Source organism: Mus caroli, chromosome 6, assembly GCF_900094665.2.
Source record: "Mus caroli chromosome 6, CAROLI_EIJ_v1.1, whole genome shotgun sequence".
Taxonomy (NCBI): Eukaryota; Metazoa; Chordata; class Mammalia; order Rodentia; family Muridae; genus Mus; species Mus caroli.
In genome coordinates this window covers 2,938,000-2,963,089 of record NC_034575.1, presented here as the reverse complement: position 1 = coordinate 2,963,089, position 25,090 = coordinate 2,938,000, and the positions used below count along the sequence as shown (strand labels likewise).

The window sequence follows — 25,090 nt, the reverse complement described above, 5'->3', positions numbered from 1 at the left end:
GGTGGGGTCCCAAATCAAGGCCTCTGTCTGTCCAGTCCTAGAAAGTTGAAGGCCTAAAGCTACTGCTAGGCCAGTTAAACCATTACTTGGGATTTTGTATTTCAAGCAGAAGGATACAAATATGGAGACATTTTTCAGAACTCATACAGAGTAGGCCACTGACTAGTTTCTGGGTGCTTTTCCCATGGATCATCTTGGATCCTATCATTTTAAAGCCTGGCTTTAACCTTGTCTGATTCTCATAACTCTCCCATCCAAATATGCTCCCCCTATTTTTCTTAAGTTAAATAGAATTGGTTCATGTTGCTTGTCATCCAATTAATAACCATGCCTGTGTAAAAGATTCCACAATTCTCAGATGGGACAACACAAATGAGTACAGAGAGGTAAGATGTCCTGAGGTTTCGGCTTTTTATCACAAATTCTGAGTCACCGCACCAAAAAACTATACCCTTAACTGCCACCGGAAGCTTGTAGATTTCCGATCATTGGCAAGTTTGGTATTGGGAGACCTGTTATGAAATAAAGATAATTCCTTTCTCAGCTTTATCTTCTCCCCATTTAGAGACGCCTTCCTAAGAAGCTGTCCTGGGCCTCTCAGGGCTGTGAAGCACTGTCATCCCGTTCCCAGTGTTCATTTTGATCTGCTAAAGTGCCATTGTGCTGGTCCTCTGCTGAGAGCTGTTGACCTTGTTCGCTGATTGCTTTTAGTGATTCCCTTCAGTGATTGATGGAACCAACTGGACAGTAATGAAAACAGAGCTGATTCGCTTTATCTTAGCAGGATTAAAGCCTGGAAACAAATCTCATTTTTTTTTTTTAAATGGGGAAGGGAAGTAGGAACAAAAGATTTTGATCAGCGTCTTAAAGTAACATGAAAGGAAGACTGGAGGGTTTAATACGGTAAAAGGAAACTCTGTAAAGGAAGGGCACATAGCGGTTGGGTTCCTAATGGAAGGAGTGAGAACGCTCCCATTTCCTCTTTAACAATAAATGCGTTCACATTCTAGGCATACTATATACCACTGGCCCATGTTGCCTCTGGATAATTTCATGTAAACAGGGACAGGACTGAGGAGAGAAGGGAGATGTAAAATGACAAAAATTAAGGAGGTTGGACTGGAGCCTCGGGCAATATAGGTAGATCTTTCCCTTCCCACAACACCTCTCCAGCAAAGTGCCAAGCAGTAGCTGTTTATAACTCTTTTAAATTTTATTTAAATTTCAACAATTAGTAATTGAAGGCCAGTTACAGGTTAGCCTGTGGTGGGTCCTATCCCAACAGAGTGAACTGTCAAAAACTCACTTTCATTTGTTTTTCTTGTGGAAATATATAGATAATTCTGTCATAGGGAGAGGTAGGCTTCAGAATGTCGATGTCATATCATTTCTGCTTCTGTAAACACACTTTGTGTCAACACTTGGTCATTTAGCCTCTGTTACACACTGCAAAATGGAGATGTGTCAGTCAGAGGCCAGCCTATATGATGCCTTGTGTAAATTGGAAAATGTCACCCTGTCCTTCCTCCTGAAAATTTGTTGCCCCATGAGCTTGGTAAATGAGAGACAGACTCCATTTCAGGCCTCCATTTAAAAATGTAAGCTACTTGCCTACATAGCATCCCTGGTTCTTGGGTTCCCATAACAGAGACCAACCCTAAATATCTCAGACCAACAAAGAGTCCACACACACAATATAACAGTGGCTTGGAATTTAAATGTACTTTGCTTGAACAGTCTTTTCTCTAAAGAATCTAGGCTCGTTTCACAACTAATCTAATACATTGCATCTCATTTCTACACCTGCTGCTATGGCTACTCCAAAAGGGAGGCATATACAGTGCTTTTCTTTATACCCTACTGAGTTCAGTATTTAAGTTTTCTATACCAAGTTAGCTACATGATGCTATTTCATTGTAAAGAGCTGGAATACACAGCGATGTGTGGAGATCTGTGTATTATGCACAGACTGGAAGGTATGTGAGGAGTTAGAATATCCTGGGCAGAAAATAACCTGGGTGAAGGTCCCATGGTAGAATTACAGTCTGCATGTTGTAGAACTGTTCAGTATTAATGAACAATAGTATTACTCCCTGTGGCTACATAGCAGATACTAACTTGAGGTGTGACTCAGTTTATTGCTCTATTCATCAGGGTTCTGCCATGTCTTTTATTGAGGAAAACCATAATTTCCAGAGTTAAGGATGTTAGATGAGAGGCCTATAGCTGATGAGCACTGACTATATATCACGCATGGCAACCATAGCCAGACATTTTCTCACTTAATCCTAAATACTATGATCATTTCTGTTTTGAAATTAGAAAACAACACCATTGCATACACTAGCAAGATTTTGCTGAAAGGACCCTGATATAGCTGTCTCTAGTGAGACTACACCAGGGCCTAGCAAACACAGAAGTGGATGTTCACAGTCAGCTATTAGATGGATCACAGGGCCCTCAATGGAGAAGCTAGAGAAAATACCCAAAGAGCTAAAGGGATCTGCAACCCTATAGGTGGAACAACATTATGAACTAACCAGTACCCTGGAGCTCTTGTCTCTAGCTGCATATGTACCAAAAGATGGCCTAGTCGGCCATCACTGGAAAGAGAGGCCCATTGGACTTGCAAACTTTATATGCCCCAGTACAGGGGAACACCAGGGCCAAAAAGTGGGAGTGGGTGGGTAGGGGAGTGGGGGGGGTATGGGGGACTTTTGGGATAGCGTTGGAAATGTAAATGAGGAAAATACCTAATTAAAAAAAAGAAATTAGAAAACAAACAAAAGAGCTAAATGACTTATTTCAGGTCATACTACTATTAAGTGATAGCATTGGTGTGCAGACCCAGGCAGTCTTGACTTCTGCACTACACTGCAGTTCAGCTTGGCCAGGAAGGACCTGATGATCAGGTGCTCAAGCCTGTATAAGAAAGTATCCCATCTTAGTCGTGCAAAGGGCAAGGGAGAGGTGGGCATGCATAGTACTGATTAGGTTCTGTTCTCTTTCACGTTAGCGTTCTTCCTGAGGGTCGGGCCATGGGTAGGAAGAAGCCAGGGCTTTCCTAGCTTAAGCAGAGACTCACTCCAGGCTTGCCATTGTTCTTTCTTGGTGTCTTTGTGTATTTCCACTTGTGATTGGAGAGAACCTGACCCTATGGGGCTCCATTTGGGCATCCAATGACAGATGTCTGTCACCAAGGCTTTAGAAACTAGGGAGGAGAAACAACAGAGATGAAGCTTCATTTTCTCAAACAACTGCCTTTCCCTACCTAAAGCCCTTCAAGACGGAAACCTAAGAAAGCCTGAACTGACTGTAGCAATGGAGACCGCTCTCCTCAAATTCAGGAGAGTCTGCCTATAGCCGTATACAGCTTGATGCCCAACAGTCAAGTTGGGCAGAACAGGCACAGCTGTTGTTTTCTAGCCCATCTCGTTCTTTCTTTCCAAAAAGTGACTCTGGGATAGATGTAAAGTGTACTGTGGAGGCCCCAGGGAGAAGAGACGAGTACAAGAAGTGACTCTGGGGTAGATGGAGAGGGTATTGTGTGGAGGCCCCAGGGAGAAGAGATGAGTGCAGGATCAGCAGGCACGATGGGAGTCATGTGCTTCTGGGTGACTCACTTGGAGTCACGGGCTCCAGTCCAACATAAACAAAGCCCTCGCCAAGGTGGGCAGTTTGGTTTTCTAAAATTAAAACAATAAAAAAATACTCCTAAAACTAGATTCTCCATCCTGACATGAACATCACATAAGAACACAAATAGACTGTCTGAGCTACAGCTTTCACACTGAACTTAAAAGATTTAAACAGTGTAGTCCAAGCACCCAATAGTCTTATGTTCTGGAATATCCTGAGTTGGAGATGTCAGTTCAGGTCTTCTGTTCCAGACATGCTCTTGCGTTTCCTGCCTCTGGACTTCTCTTCCTCATGCAGATCCCCTGGGCTGAGCATCCCTTCCCTCCTTGTTCTCAGTGTATTATCGCTCTCGTTTTCACCCCATCCCCACTTGGAATCCCTTCTTTTACTCTCAGTTTGGGTTCATTGCTCCCCTAGTTTTGTATTTTACTCGATATTTTTATCCTTAATTTTATCCCTTGGGCTTATTTAAATAAAATTATTTGCTTTACAGAGTCTTTCCCCTCTTCACAAAAATCTAAAGCCCTCATGGTTGTGAGCTGTCTTTATCCAGCATTGTTACCTCTAGTCCAAGTAACATTCTTAACAAATGTCAGGCAAACCGAATTCAAATGCGTGAAAAACTCAAAAGAAGAAGACATGATTCCATGCTAGCTTTGGAAGTGAGAACAGTTGTCATTATTAAGTTGTCATATACTATTAAGTTGTCATTGAAACAGAGGCATACCCAAATTAAACCATGATCCAGCCATCCCAGGAAAAGGTAAATAGAAGGACAAAACTGGACCTGAATCTTCCTGCCGACTTCCAATTCTGACTTCCAGTTCTAAAGCAGGTTGTTGATTCAGCGTGCTTTAATTAGTTTGGCTGCTAAATAGCTGTGAATATCACACTCATGGAACCTTGTGGGGCCTGCTATTCTTACCGAGTCAACACGAACGCAGCTCATCATGAAATCCTTTGGCCACTTGTACAGACTTGACATTTTCCTGGACTCAACAAGAAGCATGAATTCCCATAGGGCAAGCTACTAGATTTCCTCCTCTGTATCGTGAGCTACAAACACACTTTCCCATTGACGGTTATTAGAAAGTAACACAAAGCAGATTGCTGGGTTTGGGCATGTACTCTGTGGACATTCTGTAGCAAGCATATTCTGTGTTCTTCTTGTACCAGGCTGATGGCATATCCTCGCAGGTTAAGTCCTCAAATCCTGCTCCACCATTTTAATAATTTCATTCACTTAACCTTTATATGGATGAAGTGCTTGGCTCCTGTGTGCTGGATAAATGAATGCTTCATGTTACAGTTTGGTCTGGGATCTGTCAGGTAACGTTACAAGAGGTTGGAACACCAACACTGCGTCACACTGGGACGGGCTCCAGAGGCCTTTCTACTTTATTATACCACCCTCCATCTCCCTATCTGGATTCGTTCTTCTCATTTTTGCCATCTGTCAATAGACTTGAATGAGGTCCTTAAGTACCTATGCTATCAACAGGTCAGGGTCATTTTTTTTTTCATTGTAAGACAAGAATGTATTATAAAGTAGCACCTAGTTTAAATTATCCTGTGATTTTCCCAGGGCTAAGTAGTAGTGCATTACTATGATTATACAGTTAGAATTACTCCTGTAATTCTACTATTTGTGACAAAGAAATTGAGTTGTGTGTGTGCATGCACGTGTGCACACGTACATACATGTGTGTGTGTGTGTGTGTGAATGGTGGAAAGTTTTATTAAAAATAATAACTTGTGATTTGCAAAAATTCCATTAATATAAATTTTCAGTACCTTTAAATAGAAGTTTAATGGAACATAGCCACAATGATTAATTTACCTTTTACCCACTGCTTTGAATCAATGGAGTTGAATATTTATAACACAAACTGTCACGCAAAATCTAAAGTATTTCCTAGTTAGCTCTTTATGAAGAAAGTCGGATGTCCCCTGACATAGAATAATGAAACCGTTTTCACATAAGGCTTCCAGTGCAGATTTTCATTGCAGGACTAGTATGCTAGTGCCCACATATTACCATAGCAGCATCACCCTTTGTGGGGCTCAAAACAACAGGATTTCCTGCTCCTCAGTTCTCAAGGCTGGAAGTCTGAAATCAATGCGCCATGTTCCTTCTGATACCTAGGAGCTAGCCTTTCCTAGCTTCTCATGGTGGTCTTCCACTCTGGGTTCCAGCAATGTCCTTATCTTCACATGGTGTTCTCCCTGTGTGTCTCTGTGTGGCATGGCCATCTTATTACAGAGCCACTAGTCACATCAGACCAGGGGTCTACTCTACTCCAGTAAGATTCATCTTCAACAATTACACCTGCGACAGACCCATTCCAAATAAAACCATAAGATGAGATAAACATTCCAACATATTTACTTGGGTGGGGGGGGGTTAAGGTGAAGGGTTAGAAATACAGCTTATGATAACTAGCAATTTGGGTCCTCACAAAGGGTTCATCTAAAGGGACAGAGAGAGTGTTATAAGCAAGACTAGAACCTGGGACTCTTGAGTCTGTAACTGGTGAGTAACTGCGGCTTCCACTGAGTTTGGAATACAGCATAAGTTCAAAGTCAATGACTCTTCCACATCAAATGTACACTTAGCTTTACCAAACACTTTTCTAGAAATACCAGTTTAAGCATTAATCATGAAACCTACTATTTAAAGCGTCAGGCTGTAATTGGCTAAAATCCCTAATGCTGCGGCTTTTACTTATTGATTAGAAGGAACGAACGAGTGTGGTGACATTTATTTTTACCCTGATTTCATTTATCAGTAAACATTCTAGAATACAGAATGTATGTACTCAAACGAATAGACTCAATCTACACTATCTGTCAGCAACTGTCAAAGTTTAACATTCTTCCTTTGACTGACATCCATATGAAGGAACATTAAGGACAAAGATCAGCAAGATGAAGAATGACCTGTTTCAGAACTTGAAGAAGTCATTTATCTGATCACTGAACCTCCCCCCTTTTTTTTCTTAATAGCTATCACTTTTATTAACTCTGGGAAGCTTAAAGTTAATTCCTTTTCAGGGTTATTCTGAAAAGGTGGGTTTCTCCTTTATTAGGTAGGTCTGGTAATAGCTGTTTGAAAAAAAAAAAGATAATTTTCAGTGTTCAGCTATCATTAAAATATGGAGTAAGAAAAAAAGAATCCCTTCAGAACTTCAGAACTATGGGTTCTAAACATAGTAGATAAAGAGAGATGTTGGTGTTATGCTAAGGCAATGAGAGAGAGAGAGAGAGAGATTAATCAGGTATTATTTACTGACAAACACTATTCCCTACAGCATTTTTCAAGTGGTTTCACATTCTGATACTGTGGGGACGCCTGGGTGGTTCGGACTAAAGAAAGCCATCAGTATGCTTTAGCAATGGTGTTCTCTTGGGCTGCATCCAGGCTTTCTGGTTTACTGCTTTGGAAGATGCTTCTGTTCCATCTGCCAGCATCCAGGCAGCTGGGCATGTGGCTGAGAAAGCCCGGAGACAAACAGCCCTGAATGAACCTTCAGCAATGAGACTCAGCCACCCAAAACCTAAAATAATCACAAGATGGAATGATTGTGCTTGGAGAGGAGAGGCTGACAGTAGGATTGTTACTGCATAGAAACCTTCACATTGGCTGTGGCTGTGGGGTAATTAATTGTCCTCGTGTATGCCTTTGAAGTAGATGGAAGTGAGGGAAAATTACCCCATTTGACTGATAGAACAACTGAGAGGAGAGCAGCTAACTTGCATGTGGTTACCCAGGGAATAGTTGGCTGAGACGCCAGGATTCTTGACTCCAAATTCATTGCTGTAACCACCAGACTGAAACCAGCCGCCAAAGGCTATAATTTGGTCTTGAAGCTGTGGCCATAGTTTAGAACCACAATAGTGAGAGAAACACACTTTAAGGAGGACCTTGAAAATCTCTCAAGAGAATTATGGCTCTTTATCGGTGTTGATTATGCAACGCTCGCAGTGAATGAAGGTTCTGTCCCTACCATATTTTGTGGGTTTGGGTTAGGCTGTGTCACTCTTAGGAAACTGGGAAGCTTTGCTTCACCCTTGAGCCCCGTTTTTTTAGAATTGTCTTGAGTTTATGATGCATGATTCAATGTGTTAACATTATGCTTTAAAGCGCGCAGAAGGGTATGGGGTTGGATAAATATAGGAAGCTGGGCTAGTGAGAGAATTGGAGGTTTGGAAACTGGGCAGTCAAACTTCATGGGGGCACTTGGGTAATTTGGATTGGGCCCGAGGGAGACTAAAGGTCTACAGGGATCTAAATGGACATAGGTCTTGCATAAAGACACACTTCTAGGTCTCTTGAAGCACAAGTGTGTACAGAGTGTGACAGAAATCCGGTTACATGGTGAGCACCAGGCTCAGGTTCTGGAAAGGAAACCTCAGACATCACAGATAGGTTTATGTCTTTGGGTTCCAGGCTCAAAAGTAGGTACTGTCAATATTCTATCTTGAAAAGAGTAAGAAGAAGAGCAAACTGAGCCCTTATATTAACAATTACATTGTTGAGTACCCAGGAGCTGAGTGCTGCATTATTCATTTTCATTCCAACTCTCAACCCTACAAATTGGGTTTAAATCTGTATAATTTATTATGGGGAAACTCTAGAGAAGTGGACAGGCATGGGTGTCATAGTAAGACATGAGATGGAGAAAAGCTATGAACCCGGGACTCCAATTCTACTGATCAAGCTTTATGTTCATTTTTACCACATGATGGACACATTAGGACCTGTGTTCACAGGCAAAAGGGAAGGGACCTACTGTTTAAGACTGACACATACTTCCGTGAAACCAACTTTCCAATTTCAATTATAAAGACAGCTCTTTCACTGTATAATTTCACAAAATCAAACTTCACTAGATATCCCCAGCTATTGTTCTTTAGTAAAAACACCAAACTCACCAATACCTGTATAATGTCTAACAAAATTAATTCCGTAATATTTCCTAACACCTAATCTGTGCTTAGATTTTCACAAGTGAGTAGAAAATCTTTCATCTTGCCTATTGATGTTGCTTTCCAAACAGTTATGTCATCATATGGCCAACTAAATACTTATGTTTTAGCCATATGTTGCTCCCAAGTTTGGTTAATGGAGTTTCTTATTGTACAGGATAGTGGTTAATGCAGAGACTCATTACTGTTAAAGTGCTGAGAATAAACCACTATAAGTATTTAAGTATAGATGTGATGCTGATAGACAGGCAGGCAGGCAGACAGACAGACAGACAGGCAGGCATGCAAGCAAGCAAGTACACACACACGCACACACAAACACACACACCGAGAAAAAGAGAGAGGGAGAGGGAGAGGGAGAGGGAGAGGGAGAGGGAGAGAGGCAGTCTCAGGCAACATTCCAGCAAATGGGATGAAGAGTATGTACAAGCTGGTAGATGGGGTTATCTGCACAATATCACACCAGTTAAAAGTTCCAGCACAGGGTTGGGAGTTTTCTGATGTCTCAACCCTAACTGAAGAGCTATTGGCAGTTGATGGCTTGATGGCTGCTGTGGAAGGGAAATTCACTTTTCTTTGGGGGTGTGGCCACTTGTAGGTTCCTCTTTCTCCAGTAAATGAACTCATATGGGGCCAGCTGTGGCAACACACACCCTTAATCCCAGCACTAGAGTGACAGAGGCAGGCAGATTTTTGAGTTCTAGGCCAGGGTGGTCTACAGAGCAAGTTCCAGGACAGTCAGGACTACACAGAGAAAACTGCCTCAACAAACAAATAAACGCCAAACCAAACCAAACAAACAAACAAACCACTATAGGAAATTTTAAAAAGCACTAGTTGGACTGTGTAGGAAGGAACGATGGCAGAAGGGCTGGGGACCCTGTTGACAACTTGATGGGATTTAGAATCACCATGGAAATCAGGGCATGTTTGTGAAAAACTATTTAGACTAGGCTAATTGATGTGGGTAGGACCCATCCTAAATATGAGTGGTACCATTCCAGAATATATTGGATATAGACTTCTATATATGCTTATTATATCAAACTTATGAATGGTTTAGATCAGGGGCTGACATAATACTTCCTAGATACTAACTGCAAACTCCTGTACGTTCTTGATGCCTATTTCTTCATCTATAGATGAGTACAGTTGTGGTCTCCATTTTCAAAGGCTTCAAATCATATAGATGAAAAAGTTGATAGATCATAGAGAGAAATAGACCCATCCTTTGTTTGTTTCATTGCCTTGGACCCATCCTCTTTCACAGTGGAATAGGGAATATTTCAACACACTTCACTGTAAAACAGTAAGTGGATGGATACATATAAGAGGTATGAAAATATGCCTGATAAGTCACAAGAACCATGTTAAATTTTCCTTATATTACTTATTTCCTGCTTTCTCTCATTTGTTATTATATTCAAATAAAGTAGGGTTCTTGAATTTTCACTTTTATATTTATTTATGCAATTTATTGTTGCATATTGGTTTTAAACCTAATTATATGGCAGTATGATTCAAAAATTCCATTTGCTTGAAATTTCTTTGGCATTGTTCCATTTGGTCACTTTTCATAAATATTCCATGATTTCAATAATATGCCTATATTATTGGATATAATCTTGGATATAATCTTCTATATATGTTTATTATATCAAACTTATGAATTGTTTGGTCAAGACTTATATGTTACCATATTTAAAATGTGTGGATTTTACTAAGTCAGTGGGTGAAACTGAGATGGTAATGTAAAAATATCACTAAACAATTTACAAGTTTTTAAATGAATGTTGGAAATTTTGTATACAATAACAGTGTGCTTTTCTAAAATAGAGTGTGGCATTGCTTTGTATTTTACTAGAATTAAATCAAGTCCTTATGTTCTCCATAGTACTTACCAGTTTTTTCATTCAAAAGTGATGAAGTTGTTGAACAATAAAATGGCTCTATCTTTCAGCTAATTTTTCTTTTAGAGTATCCTTGGCACATTAGGGACTATGAGGTGTGTTGAAATATTCCACTGTAAGAAATGATGGGTCCATTTCTCTCTGTGGTCTATCAACTTTTGATCTATATGATTTGAAGTAATTCTAAAGCTATTAGATCTTCATGGGGAGTAGAGACTTTTTTCAGTTGAGACTGGGAATCTTCTGTGATTCAAAGTCCATCTTCTCTGCTATTATTATAGCTTTTCAATTCTAATTTTATTAGTTTTCCATGAATAGTTTCCCCCTGTTCTCTCATGTTCAACTCCTCAGGTTCTTGTGTATGTTTTGGGTACACTTTCTGATCCTTTTATTTTGAGCATGTATGCCTCTGTGCTTGTGTGTGCCACTTATAGCCAAAAGTTAGTGCCAGATGTGCTGCTCAATCCTTTCCACTTGGTTTTGGAAACATGTCCTCTCGCATGGAACTCATTGATGCAGCTCGACTGAGGCCATCAAACGCTAGGGCTCCTCCTGTCCTACCTCTGCAGTGGTGGCGTTCCACGTGCATGCTGTGATGCCTTGCTTTTAGTGAGAGTCCTAGGGATCAGACCAAGCTCTTCATGGTTGTGTGGCAGGCACTTTGCCACCTGAGCTATCTAACTTCGATACTCTTATGCTTTCATGGCAAATTTATTACAATTACACTTATTGTGGTTTTGAAATATAATTTGGCTTCATTTTAAAAAAATCTTCCTTTGTCTCTTTTACTTCATTTTATCTTCTATTCTCTCTTGGTCTCTCTGTCTCTCTGTCTCACTCTCTCTCTCTCTGCTTATCTTTGTGGAATGGTGAGATTTTCTTTTGAGTTTTTTGAACATTTATTTTAGCTATTTTTTACTATGTGCATATGTATGTGTATGCCTATGGAATCCAAAAGAGGGTATCGTGACTGTGAACCATTTCACAGGGCTCCAAGAAGCAAGCTCAGGTCTTCTTCAGCAGTGGCACACTCTTACACATAATAATTTCTTTTTGTTTGTTTGGGGGTTTTTTTTGGTATTTTGTTTGTTTGTTTGTTCGTTTTCGAAACAGGGTTTCTCTGTGTAGCCCTGGCTGTCCTAGAACTCACTTTGTAGACCAAGCTGTCCTGGAACTCAGAAATCTGCCTGCCTCTGCCTCCCAAGTGCTGGGATTAAAGGCGTGTGCCACCACTGCCCAGCTAATAATTTCTTTTTTAAATGGTTTTCTCTCTCTCTCTCTCTCCCTCTCCCTCTCCTTCTCTCTCTCTCTCTCTCTCTGTGTGTGTGTGTGTGTGCCATATGAATGTAGCTGCAGCCTCTGCACCTCTACAGCCTATACACATTGCTCTTCTGAGCCATCTCTCCAGCCCCTTTTGTTAACTTTTCAATTTCATCTTTTCTCTCTTGACTTGAAACTTACTTACTTACTTCTGTCTCAATGGCCACTTTTCAAATTTGCAAGTATATTTAGCAAGATGAGCAATCACTCTTTTATCTATCTGGGAGACTATTCAGATCCTTGATATACTTTTAATTCTGATAGCCTTCTCTGTCCTCATAAATGTGATTTTTTTTTTTGGCATCAAATTAAAAATTGTTATTTTGGGGCTCCATGGTTAGGAATGCTTTTCCAGGAAAACAGTGTATTGTCCCCAACATCCACAGAGGATGGCTCAAAACAGCGTGGAACTCCAGTCCCAGGGGGATCTTATAACCTCTTCTGGCACCTACATACCAGTAGTACACATACACACATACACACACACACACACACACATGCACATACACAAAAGCTTTTAAAATTATTATTAATATTATTATTATTTTGCAAACAACCATGTGTAGGCTTAGTTTCATGTTTTTAAACAAATATTTTTCCCTTCCTAAAATTACCCTTTGGAGGTTTCTTCAGTAAAGATCTCTTAGTGATTATCTCAAATTTGTTTGCCAAAAAGCCTCATAAACCTTTGTTCTTGGAGTGCAATTATGCCGAGAGTGTGAGATGCAGTTACTTTGTGTCAGAACCTTGAAAATATTATTTCAGTGCTTTTTTTTCTCTTTTTTTGGCTTCCCTCTGTGCTGTGGCAAGTTTCTACCTATAATTTGTGGATCATTTTCTTTCCTGTTGCTTTAACAATCTTCCCTTTGATTGTACTGTAGAATTTTAAATTCTACTGTTTCCCCTAAAATATATTCAGGAATGGGTTTATTTTATAAAATTCTTCTTAGTACATACTTTTTGTGCCTGCAAGTTCATGTTTCCTCAGTTCTGGAAAATTTGAGGCCTTCAGCTCCGAAGTTGTCTTTCTCAACACTCTTGTCTTCTGCCGGGGCTTGCTCAATACAACCTGGCAAGTATGGACATCTGCCCAGACTTTCAGGAAAGTTACTGTGTTAATATAGTATTTAGAGACAGCCTCAGTAATGCAGCTGAATACAGCTACAGGGTTTCTGATCAATTGGATGGTGTCTCTGTGTAAATTAAAAATACAAAAAGAACCCTTTTAAATTAGAAGTCACAACTTGAGGAATTTTGATCAGACTTGGGGTTTAATCCCCTGTCAAGCCTTTAAGTTGCTTTCTTTCATTGATCTGAGTCAGGACCACTGATTTTGACTCCTTCAGAGGTAAGGTCTACAGTGGGCCTGGACATTGAGTTAGCGTCAAAGGCATTGGAGTAGGGGTGGAGGACGGAGGCGGGAGGGAGGGCACATGGCAGAACCACAGGAAATCTTCCTGTGGTGCATTCAATGATGACATCCTTGTCATGGGCCGGTTGGTGGTCTCTTCCCTGACACCTTTGTACAGACATGTCACCCATTAGCCCACTTCAAATACTGAGGCAAGTGATAGATACTGTCTTCTGGCAATTGTATGGTTCCTGTATGTGGATGTAATTTTGCATCCTTATTTCCTTCTTTGTTCTTAAAAGGATCACCTAGAAAAACAAAATATTTGATTATCTAGGGGACAGAGTTGACACAGGGCCTCACTGTGTAATCCTAGCCTACTTGGAACTCACTTATTTATTTAGCCCAGGCTGTGTGTCTGCCCTGCCTTTACTTCCCAAGTGCTAGGAATACAGTTTTACACCATGCAGCCTGCTCAGTGGTAGAGCAATTGCTTAGCAAACTCAAGGCCCTGAGTTTGGTCCTTAGCTCTGGGAAAAACAAAACAAGCCAAACCCCACTCCTGTGTGATTTCAAATTTGTGTCAGTAAAAACATTTAAAATGTGTTCATCATATAAAATGTATATACCAAGCATTCCCAATACCCCAAGTATATGCTTAGATAATGATGATGTGAAGGGAAGAGAGGCACTGAAATGTATACTCAGTTTTTCCTGGGCATTCACTCTGTGCCCAAGGCTAGCTACTAACCACTCCGTTGCAAAGGTAACACAAGAACACAGACAGGGAAATCCCTGGGCCCTGAGCTGGGAGAGTTGCAGGCCCTTAAATAACACATCCCATCCTCTGATTTCACTTGGGATACATCAGCCTAAGTAACCTAATTGAGTGTCATAATTGATTTGGGAGACTCATTTCCTTCCTTGGAAATCATTAAAGGTAGCCATGGCATGCTTGAAGCAGCACTTTCTCTAATGGAGTCCCCTGGATCTGTTCATGAGGAAGAAAGGCCTTGTCAGCAGGTGGCTGCTCAGTCCTGCTGGCCCAGAGCCTGCCCAGACCTGCCCTCTCTACAAAAGCCTTAGTAGCTCCCCAGGCCTCCCCACTGGGCATCTTTCAGAGTACACAAAAAGGGCATATTGCCATTCCTAATGGAGGCAGCCACCCTGGGCAAATGGCTGGCCAATGGCGTCATATTTGTCATCACCCCAATTAGGGAGACACACTCCGTGCCACTGAAGAATTTGTAGCAGGAAACTCCTTTGTCTATGGCTCAACTCCTCACCTCTGTGAAATACCTAGATACTGCCACTCTTTTCTCTGGATTCAATCCTTAGCTTGGAGACATTTCCACCCAGCTGAGAAAACCCACTAAAGAATTTGCAATCCCCTCTGTTGATTTCAGCCCCAAGCTGTGAAACTGGGAGCAGCCACTCTGCTCTGAAAACCTTGGTGTGATGGTGTGGTCATTCATGCCTTCATTTAATCTCTACTCTAGTGAACAAAATGTGAGAGAGGAACATGAACACCACATAAAGACAATGGAGGTTACCAGGCAGTGGTGGCACACGCCTTTAATCCCAGCACTCGGGAGGCAGGCGGATCTCCGAGTTCGAGGTCAGCCTGGTCTACAGAGTGAGTTCCAGGACAGCCAGGGCTACACAGAGAAACCCTGTCTCAAAAAACAAACAAACAAACAAACAAACAAACAAAAAACAAAACAACAAAACAAAAAACAGATGGAGTGTTGGCTGAGAGTCAGTTTTCTGACCCTCATCCCTGTACCTTAGTCTTCATCCTGCATCTCTTTCCACAGTGGAATTGTGAATTGGAATTGTGATATATATCAATATACATATATTGATGTGATATATATGTAGATGTAGATAGATATATAGATGATCTAGATATAGATATCAATTCTACTGTATACATTCCATATATATGTATATATAATAGCAACTCCACAATTCCATATATGTGTGTGTGTGTGTGTGTGTATCTTGAAAGTACAAATTGGTCCTAGTTTTGAAACGTCTTCATATCTCTGAGATTGCCTCTAGTCTCCCAATAGCATGTCTAAAATGATCTAAGAAAGAATTTCCATGTCGTTGGTGACATGGAAACACTCTCTTTTGTCCATTGCGTGGTTTAAAAATCTCACTGCTCCAAAGTTCTTCAATGTATCCAACCTAGATCTTCTTACTATTACTTAAATTTCTAGTCTCTATGGAACAAATGACAGATTTTTTAGTTTATGGTAAAGACATTGGAGACAGTAGTTCCTTAGTGTATACAGTCATAGCACATGGAATGGAATGTGCCAAAATCCATGGCTTTCTCCTCAGTCCTCTCCCACAGACAGAATTCACAGGTTATATTCATGGCTTCATTTTGAATTATTGTCAAGATGTCAACATACCATTCTTATTCAAGGACCATCTTCCAAACATCGATCCTGAGTTTTAATGGGAGAGTCCTGCTTTTAAGTTACTGGGTCCTAAACTAACACTGACAACTAAAGAAACAAACATAATTTATCATGAATTTTGTTGTTGTTGTTGTTGCTTTTGTTTTACAAGACAGGGTTTCTCTGTGTAGCCCTGGCTGTTCTGGAACTCACTCTGTAGCCCAGGCTGGCCTCGAACTCAGAGATCCGCCTGCCTCTGCCTCCCGAGTGCTGGGATTAAAGGCGTGCACCACCATGCCCGACTTCATGAAAACTTTTTAAGCACAAAATGTTTAAGGGCAAAAGAAGATGCATGAGGAAATGAACTGTCAGGATTTGTGTAGTCAGAACAGGTGGGTGGGAGAGGCAAAGATGGTGTGTTCTGGGCACTCAGGCCAGCGAGAAAGACCTGTGCTAAGGCAAAGATGATGAAGCAAGGGGGCCCCACCAGGCACTGAGGGAAAGATGGACATTCAGGCCATAGTAGCCTGGAAATTAGTGGGTTTATTCAGTTGAAGGCTGTGAACTGGCATAAGGAGTAATCAGGCACCATTGACATCCACAGCATGATGGATTCAACATAGAGCTTAGAATTGAGGTGGAAGAAGTCTTCACATCCCTGTTTTCTAGAGCCAGGGCTTGTCTCTGAAGGTGGACCGGCCCAAAGATGGAGATGCAGAGAAGTGAACAGAGCCAGTGCTTCCATAAATGGCAGTTCTCCTTACTGCATGAGTTCTCTGGAATCTGATTTAACGTTGCTGTCATGGAGATGAAGAGTTTCTTGCTTTGTTGGCAGTTCAAACTTTGCTTTTCAACTATTCCAGCAATAGTTGCATTTCCAGTTCTTTGTTTCACACTTTCTGATCTCTAAATCACTCTAGTTTGAGAGGGACCTTTCTATTCCTGGTGCACTAGACAAGAAGGAAGTTGAGTAAGTGATTCAAAGCCACACCCATGTAGTCCTAGGGGGAAAGGCACATGTGAGGAACAAAACAGGACCCCTGACTACAGATGCTACAGGATGGGGTGACTACAAAGGACACCTGCCACCTGCTACAAAGGGCAAAGAGGGATGTATTCACTCATAGCCTTTCTGATGGTGCTAGGTTAACAGGAGTGAGCATGCGTCAGAACATTTTAGGTTGCGGTGCTGGAGAAATGGCCCAGCAGTTAAGAGGGCTTGCTGTTCTTCCAGAGATCCTGTTCTGTTCCCAACACCCGTATCTTGTGACTTAGAACAATCTGGAACTCCAGCACCAAGGGAGCTCATGCCTTCTCTGGCCTCTGTAAGCACACACATACACATGGGCACATGCATGTGCACACACACATACACACATTTACAAACACACACGTGGGCACACACAAATAATATATTAAAAATAAAATAAAACTTTTGCAGATTGGACTATTAAAAATACTTGAGTACATTTTGTATACGTTTAAAAAGAAATAAAATAACTAATAATACCAGCTGCTAATGAGTGGAAATAAAAATTTTTAAAATGAGTAAATAAATAAATAGGTGCAGTTGTTGGATCACCACAGTTCAGTGAAGATGGGAGTGTGGGGGTACTAGATTCTTCTTCATGCACCCTGTGTACAGTACTGTGGATATCCTCTTCCATCTACCTCGGCCAGATTCTGGGATGAAACTTTCAAACTTTCTCACATCAAGCACCCTGAGTTGGCCTCCCACTAAAGGAGAATCTTAAGTAGGGAGGGTTAACTTGTACAATACGGAGCTCCTGGTGAGTAGCCTCCATGTGAATGAATGGGCTGCTGCCTACAGCATCCTATGGAAGCTGGTTGAGCTATCAGGCATTCCATGCTAACCAGCAAGTCTGAAGAGCAGCCTTTTTGTCTTCCCAGGCCAGAGGTAGTTCTTTATCAATGCCCATGGTCTGGTGAATATATGTGCTAGTGATGCCCAAGTCATGAGGCCTCAACTGACACAAAAAGCTTTCATGGAGGTTGGTCCTTGGGAATGTGTTCTCATCTCTCTCTGTTCCTGATTATACCAGAAGAAAGACAATGCTTTCTAATCAAGAGCTTAAAACCCCCAGATCCTGAGTCTGTGCAGGTCAGCTCACAGACTACAAAGGCTAAGTGAACGGACTACAGATGCAACACAGCTTCTGAGACAGGCAGAAGTGACACAGCTTCTGGGACAGACCCTGTTTAGGGCCTCAGACATCTGGGCACCTTCCCCACCAGGGGAGAGGTGTCTGCCCAGGAGGGCTCTGCCTGCACAGGTGGGGGAGCCATCTTGGGTCCCAGATTCCTCAGAATGCTTCTGTAGTTTGCACAGGTGAGAGTGCAAACTACAGAAGCAACACAGCTTCTGGGAAAGGCAGAAGTGACAAAGATTCTGGGACAGGCAGAAGCAACACAGCTTCTGGGACAGACCCCATTTCAGGCTCCAGACATCCCAGCACCTTCCCCGCCAGAGGAGAGTTGTCTGCCCTGGAGGGCTCTGACCACCAGAGCAGGTGAGAGAACCATCTTGTGTCCCTTGCCCCTCGGAAACCAGTCTGTGCAGGTGAGCATGCAAACTGCAGAGGCAACACATCTTCTGGGACAGGCCCTGTTTCGGGCCTTCATCTTCAGCCAGGAGGCAGGACTGAACGCCAGATATCTGTGTACCTTCCCTGCAAGAGGAGAGCTTGCATGCAAAGAGTACTCTGACCACTGAGACTCAGGAGAGAGCTGGACTCCCAGGTCTGCTGATAGAGGCTAACAGAATCACAGGAGGAACAAGCTCCAACCAGAGACAACTATAACAACTAACTCCAGAGATTAGCAGATGGCAAATTTATGAAATTCTTGGACAAATGGATGTATCTGGAGGATATCATCCTTAGTGAAGTAACTCAATCACAAAAGAAGTCGTTAGATATGCTCTCATTGATAAGTGAATATTAGCCCAGAAACATAGAACACCCAAGATACAATTTGCAAAACACAAGAAAATCAAGAAGACCAATGGGTGGATACTTGGTTCCTCCTTAGAATAGGGAACAAAATACCCATGAAAGGAGTTACAGAGACAAAGTTTGGAGGTAAGACGAAAGGATGGATTATCCAGAGACTACCCCACCCAGGGATCCATCCCATAATCAGCCACCAAACCCAGACACTATTGCATATGCCAGCAAGATTTTGATGAAGGGGCCCTGGTATAGCTGTCTCGTATGAGGCTAAACCAGTGCCTGGCAAATACAGAAGTGGATGCCCACAGTCATCTATAAGTTGGAACACAGGGCCCCCAATGGAGGAGCTAGAGAAAGCACCCAAGGAGCTGAAGGGTTCTGCAACCCTATAGGTGGAACAACAATATGAACTAATCAATACCCCCCGAGCTGGTGTCTCTAGCTGCATATGTAGCAGAAGATGGTCTAGTTGGCCATCACTGGGAAGAGAGGCCCCTTGGTCTTGCAAACTTAATATGCCTCAGTACGGGGGAACACCAGGGCCAAGAAGAGGGAGTGGGTGGGTAGGGGAGCAGGGCGGGGGAAGGATATAGGGAACTTTCAGGATAGCATTTGAAATTTGAAATGTATATAAAGAAAATATATAATAAAAACAAAAACAAAAAACCAAGATCCTAAAGTCCAGCTCTCCCTCCTTGACCTGGAAACTTGGCCTAGCTGAGCTCTGTAGATTGCTGTCAGTTTGAAAGACTAGGGACCTATGTCTCCTGTCTCCATGAATTGTCTGTCCCTACTAAATTCTGGTGTCAGGGCTCCTTGCCTAGTTGACATCATTGCCATAAGTCTCAGACTCTGAGCATAGGAGTTCTGTTATGAAGTAGGGCTTTCTTCCTTATCTGCACGCCCACAGTTTCTCAGCAAAGGATGTAACTTACCTTCCTCTCATCTGCTTCTAGCTGTTTGGGAATGCTTACAACTTTTCTCAAACCTTCCACGTGTTCATATTCTTTCATTTTGGGCAAACAGCCCAACATCCATCTATTTAGAGAAACAAACACCATTACGTATAATTTCTCTCCTAGAGATAACCGTATCCCTGTTGTTTTCCAGGACTCCTTCATTCTTTCTCATTTCAAAAGAGAAGGCAGGGGGATGGAGGAGTTGATATGCAGTGCTTAGGAGCAGGGTGGCTTGGGTTTTTGCCTGGCTCCAGTGCTAACTAGCATGTTAACAGTGGGAACAACACCTAAATGTAAACAGAGATGAGAACTTTTGATTCCACAGACTATAGGAGAGAGCCATAAGGAACTTGGGATATTTAGGCAGTTCCTCTTGGGGAGACATGGACTCTGAATACCCAGGATGCTTTTCAAGCGTCCTTCCCAGGGCAGACTCTCCCTGTTCTCTGAATCCGTGTCTCTTCCCACTGCAGTCCTCATTATAAGAGACACCCCTCTCTCACCTCTCCTCCAATTCTGGGATCAAATGTCAAGTTTAACAGATTTCCCTTGTTAAAAATCTCACCTCTCTGGATCTTGATACTTGCAAGTATAACTTGTTAAATATATAAATTTTAGGAAAGTCAGACTTCCTCTCCTCTTATTTTTTTCCTCCAAAGAGACTAATTTCTATGTCTAAAATGCTGATTGTGTGACATCTTCTTTTATCTCAGTCTGTGCCTGGAGGGGCAGTGTGTTGGGCCCAGGGTTCTGGAACCAGGGAGGCCTACATAGGAACCATGGCCACCATATTAGTTTGGATACATTAGCTACTTCACTATTGCTGGGACCAAAATATTTGACAGAAACAATTTAAGAAAGGAAATATTAGTTTTGCTTATAGTACCAAAGAGTGCCCAGTACATGGTTGCCTGATTCCTATGCTTGAAAATCATGGCAGAGGGAGCCTGTGATGTAGGATACATTTTCACACTGTGGCAGACCAGGGAGCAGAGGGTGAGGCTAGCAACGACTGAGCTGAACTCATCAACTAATGAGCTGGTCTACATCTACTAATCTACTCCTGGCAACCAGGGCCTTTCACCTATATAGTTTCTCTAACCTCCCAAAATAGTGCTTCTAATTGGACAATGTATTAAAAACAGGAGCTACTTGGAAATATTTCATATTCAAACCATAACATTAGTAAATGATTGTCTAAGCCCATGATGTCGATTTTGTCCTATATAAAATGGACTTAGTCTAGAACCTGCTACCATGGCATTGTCCTATCAGCACAAGTAACACTAGAACAGCGTGTAGGTCCACACTGGGCACAAAGGCTATTCTATCACCATTGTTACAGGAATTAAGGAATATCCCAAACCAAGCTGTTGTAGCAGCCAAAGAACCCAACCTGGTTTGTGACTGTGCTCACACGTCAACACTAACAGTGCTGTCAAAACTGCAGAAAGAGCAGAAACAAAAAGCAAAAGGGGGGCATTTTTATTTTGTTCACAGGCTCGTTTCCATGCATGATTGAGTGATCCTCTGTTTGAGTATGTGTGTCTTAAGTTTAATTCATACAATTAGCTTTTTTCATTTTCCGTCTCAAACAATTTGTAGCTAAGGAAGAAAAACTAAACTTTTTCCCTCTCTGGGAAACAGGAAGAAGAAAGTTTTTCTGAGATGGCTTAGATTATTTCTGCAACTTTATTAGTATTGTGTATCATATCCATTATTATTTTAAAGCGTTCAAATTATTTGATCACCACGATAATTCAAATAACCTACTAGATCTGATTGTTTATGCAGCATAGGCGTTGATACCAGTGTGAACCTGTTCTCTCTATGTTGATGATTATTTTTCTGTGATTTTCTTCAATTTTTTTTCAACAGAAAGAGAGTATGCTTAAAATCCTGAACATTGCTGAAGTAGTGTCCAAAATATCCATAACACAGAAGACAGATTCTTATCTCTAATAAAAATAAATATGCACTCTTATATGAGTGGACATCAGACGGGAACAGGCAATTCCCAGCATATGTAAAAGTGCAGGAAGAATACTATAACAAAAGAATGAATACTACTCTATTATGAAAAGCATAATTCAGCATGTACACATGCATTTCTTCATGACCGACTAAGATTGTATTTGGACCTGCAGAGTCATCCTGCCTCTGCAGATAGCCTCACTGCCTCCATTTTATCTGCTATTGAAAACCAACAGAAGACCAATAAAGCAAAAGGAAATAAGAAGAGATATGGAATACACTGACCAGGGGCAATATACTAAATATTCGAATATGGGGCAAAATGCACTGAAGTCCATGAACAAATTAATTTCTAGACCCAAATTTGGTAAAACTTGACTCAAGGGTTATGACCCTCTTGTCATCTTGCTGCTGTTCCGCCCTGAAGACTGAAGCTTCTGTTGATCACAAATTCCATCCCCCTGAGCTGACTCTGGCTCTGGAGCCAGTGTCTGCCGTCCATCCATCCTGACCATCCATCATGCAATACATCTGATGGTTCAGTGTATTCCAGAGTGACCTCCCACTTGCTATCTCATTTATTTTAAGAATCAGTAGTTATTTCTGAAAAAGTATCACCTGCCATTTAAAGAGACACTAGAAATCATATTGTAAAGAATATTTTCATAGAAAACTTAGTAGAAGAACCAAGCACCTTGCTAGCACAGAATGTTCAATTTTCTTGGTCATTAATGTGTATTACCATCTGGTCACAAGAGATGACACTTCATACAAGATATAGGAAATTAACAGCAATGCTATTATAACAAAAACAATCTTTGACTTGCTACTTACATGCTGTTTAAACTGTTACTAAGGCAGGATATGGAGACCATCCTGCCTTAGATTACTGGCTCTGTTATTCAATCCATCCTGCCTTCATTTACTTCATGAGCAAATTCTTCCTCCTGAGTCTCAGTAACCCAGAGGCACAGAAGTCCAAAAAGAGCACTCTGAGATGAGAGCAGGTTATCGCTCCCACACCTAAAAACACTAAGCACAAACTCATACCAGATTACTAGAGGGAACTGACCCACCAAAAAGTTACTAACCAAAAGTAGGACAAAAGGATACATTTATTTTATATATGGTCCTTCCATATAGCCACTGTTTTACCTGGTGAACATTTTGGATTTTATCTGCAGCTGCTAGTGTGTGTCCCTGAGAATAAGTCCTTTCATTGGATTTTTTTTTTTTTTTTGCATTTAGAACTTTGGTTGTTCTCACTTGAATTAGAAGTAAATTCTCTTAATTTGCCCTTGAGACACAAAACAGACATACAATTATTGCTGATATCTGTAGATTGCCTTCCCCCATCCTTTCATGTTAAAGCTGGCAGAGAAAGCCCTGAACTCAATCTCCTCTAATAACTGTCTCTTGGCATTGAGTTGGCACACTGGGACACAAAGTATTTCTAAGCAAGGCTGCTTGAACAGCTTGCTTGGAAGACTGGACCCTTTTCCCTCCTGACCATGACAGCTCCCTTTGAAACTCTGACAGTGTAACATGAAAGACCAAAAGAGCCAATCACAGCTCAGGAAAGCAGTGGCTCTCAGCCTTCCTGATCCGCAAGTCTTTAGTACACTTCCTCCTGTTCTGGTAACCCCCACCCCAACCAGAAAATTACTTTCATTGTTATTCCATAACTGTAATTTAGCTACTGTTATGAGTCATAAATATTTCTGGACATAGAATTATGTCAAAGGGGTCACAACCCACAGGGTGAGAACAATTGCAGTAAAGGAAGATTGGTTTGTTTGTTTGTTTGTTTGTTTGTTTAGTGGAGTTTCAAGCAGCAGAATTTCCCATAGTTTTACTTTCGCAAGATGCCCATAGGAAAAGAGATTTTTGTGGCCAAGACATTTTGCTATTTACAGATCGACAGGGTATATGAGCAAGGACTTGTCCTGAGACTTCCTGTGTTTTAAGAAAAATTCTCTCTCTCTCCTTTTTAAAAACTTTGTTTAGCTTAGTGATTCCAAATTTGGTTGACCACAATTCTCTTTTGGGAAACATTATTAGTATTTCATGGAAATGGAAGACTACAGAAAAATCACTGGTTGTCTTTAAAAATCCTTTAGGATCATGGAGAAGATGTGTAATAGAACTTGGGGTCACAGACCTTCTTATTTAGATTAGATCTTATGACTATTCACTTGACCACCTCTGAAATCACCTAGAAGACAAGCTCCTGGGTGTGAATGCACGGGGTTATTTCGATTGCTTAGCTGTAATGGAAAGACTCAGCCTAACTGCCCAACTGAATAAAATGATGAGGATAGAGAGCTGATATTCATTGTTCTGTGCTTCCTGACTGTGGATACAGTGTGACTACGACCAGGCACCATGACTCCATCACAGCTGCTACTGTTTCTTAGAATTATAAGCCAAAGCAAAACCTAACTTCCTTAATGGTTCTATGAAAGCATTTTATCACAGCATTGAGATGATATGGAAAATTGGCACCAAGAAGAGGGCCCAACCATGTGGATTTGTTTTGTTTTGTATTATTTTGTTTTGTTTTGTATCTTTCTAACAAACTGGATCATAGTGTTCCTTTTTTCCTTTAAAATTTTTTTATTAGGTATTTTCTTCATTTACATTTCAAATGCTTTCGCAAAAGTTCCCCATACCCCCAACCAAGCCCTCAACCATGTGGTTCTTTTTTTTTTTAATGAGATATTTTCTTTATATACATTTCAAATTGCAAATGCTATCCCGAAAGTTCGCTATACCCTTTCCCCGTCCTGCTCCCCTACCCAACCACTCCCGCTTCTTGGCCCTGGCATTCCCCTGTACTGAGGCGTATTAAGTTTGCAAGACCAAGGGGCCTCTCTTCCCAGTGATGGCCAACTAGACCATCTTCTCCTACATATGCAGCTAGAGACACCAGCTGGGGGGGAGGGGGTTCTGATTAGTTCATATTCTTGCTCCACCTATAGGGTTGCAGACCCCTTCAGCTCCTTGGGTGCTTTCTCTAGCTTCTCCATTGAGGGCCCTGTGTTCCAAGTTATAGACGACTGTGGGCATCCACTTCTGTATCTGCCAGGCACTGGCATAGCCTCATACTAGACAGAAGGATCCCGTCATCAAAATCTTGCTGGCATATGCAATAGTGTCTGGGTTTGGTGGCTGATTGTGGGATGGATCCCCGGGTTGGGTAGTCTCTGGTAGTCCATCCTTTCATCTTAGCTACAAACTTTGTCTCTGTAACTCCTTTCATGGGTATTTTGTTCCCTATTTTAAGGAGGAACCAAGTATCCACCCATTGGTCTTCTTGATTTTCTTGTGTTTTGTAAATTGTATCTTGGGTGTTCTATGTTTCTGGGCTAATATTCATTTATCAATGAGAGCATATCTAACGACTTCTTTTGTGATTGGGTTACTTCACTAAGGATGATATCCTCCAGATACATCCATTTGTCCAAGAATTTCATAAATTCATTGTTTTTAACAGGTGAGTAGTACGCCATTGTGTAAGTGTATCACATTTTCTGTATCTATTCTTCTGTTGAGGGACATCTGG

The 25,090-nt window shown here is 41.4% G+C and overlaps 1 long non-coding RNA gene across 1 annotated transcript in view; it reads right to left on the bottom strand.

The window, feature by feature from the left end:
- Positions 1-13,226: 13,226 nt before the first annotated feature.
- Positions 13,227-25,090, bottom strand: part of LOC110297099 — a 40,755-nt gene continuing 28,891 nt past the window's right edge. Inside the window, exons 3-4 of the long non-coding RNA XR_002378248.1 lie at positions 19,528-19,630; positions 13,227-13,517 (exon numbers count right to left, since the gene is read on the bottom strand). This is a non-coding gene — a long non-coding RNA (uncharacterized LOC110297099). The remainder of the gene's footprint in view (positions 13,518-19,527; positions 19,631-25,090) is intronic.